Consider the following 1,462-nt stretch of genomic DNA (forward strand, 5'->3'; position numbering starts at 1 on the left):
AGTCTGTGCTGGGCTAAAGGACCACACACTGAGGTTTAAGGACACAGAGAGACAGAGTGCTTCCATCACAGAGATCGGTCAGCCTGGGTGTCCGGCTTTCCTGTGAGAAGTGTGGGCATAGTCACACAGCACATCTCTCTAACTGTGCCCAAGAAAGCTGTGAAACTTGTGAGTGAACCTCAAAGGCTTCCATGCCTGAGAAACTAGAATGTTCCTTTCCTAAACATTCACCAACTTCCTGACATCAGTCTTCCACGTCTAAAGAGCCTGGAGGAGGGCCTCTCCTGGTTTATTAGAGGGTAGCCTCATGACCTATGTCACTACATTTCTTTGGAATTTTGTTCCCAGTGTGTGGGCTATTCAGAAAGGTTGGACTCAGTGTCTTAGCTATCTAGCTTGCTCTTTGCTTCCTGGGCTGGGCCTGCCCATGTGCTCCCTCTACAACCACCTGTGTTCCTGTTCATTGCTGGAGTTAAGTCTTCTCTCATAGGCTTCACTTAATTCTTACTTAAATGGTAATGTCTTCCAATGTGAAAAAAAGGATCTGAGATTAAATCCCGAGTTCTAGGCTGACTCTGTCCTGCTGTGTGATCAGTTACCCAGTTAGAAGACAATCACTAAACATGTGCTCTGTTCCAAGCCCTCACTACTTGCTGGATCCAGGGATCTTTAGGCCTGATGACCTACCAAGCTGCAGACATGCTAGTAGAGTCCAGGAAAACCAGGAAGATGAAAATAGTGGTGTAGGTCTACAGGTTAGAGTGTAAGGGAGCCGAGAGAATGCATGGTAGTCCAGGCAAACTTCTGTGAAGGCTACAGCAGGTCAGAGCCTGGGAGGGAAGAATGGAAGGTTCAGAGGGCCATGAGGAAGCCATGTGACATGCTGCCAGCGTGAATTCCTGGACACAATGGTGTCGTTCTGTAATAGTGTAGTGTTTGTGGTCACCCAAGAGGAAGCTGTAAGTTGACTTTAGGTGAGATGTCCAGAAACTCATAATAGTGCTCAGGCTCTGGTGCATACATAGAAAAGCCCTGAAGGGTGCACTCCCCTGTGCACTGAGGATTGGGAAAGCACAAGATGGCGAGCAGAACAGTGGGATAGGACAGGGCCAGCCAGAAATGGAGATCACGGTGGCATCCCAGAATCTCGAGGCCCTGTTCCAGCTGTGGGGCCGCCCTCTTTCACAGATGCACACATTTCAAAGCCAGTGGTGATTCCAGGTAAAAAAATGTTACCAGGCAACCACTCCTATGCCGGTGGTGTTCTTTAGCACCCGAGGTGTGCTTCCTGTCCAACTCAAAGGCTCAGTAACCTGGAGAGGAAATACTTTTAGTGTTTTAGAGATCTCTTTCTGCAGGGTCACCAGAAATGGGGGTCAGATGAATGTTCTGATTGGGCTATTTCTCTCCTCTCTCAGTTGGTAGCCTGGGTCTCTCTAGAATTCCCCAGCTGAGATATTTT

This window comes from Mus pahari, chromosome 5 (genome assembly GCF_900095145.1).
Source record: "Mus pahari chromosome 5, PAHARI_EIJ_v1.1, whole genome shotgun sequence".
In the NCBI taxonomy this organism is placed as follows: Eukaryota; Metazoa; Chordata; class Mammalia; order Rodentia; family Muridae; genus Mus; species Mus pahari.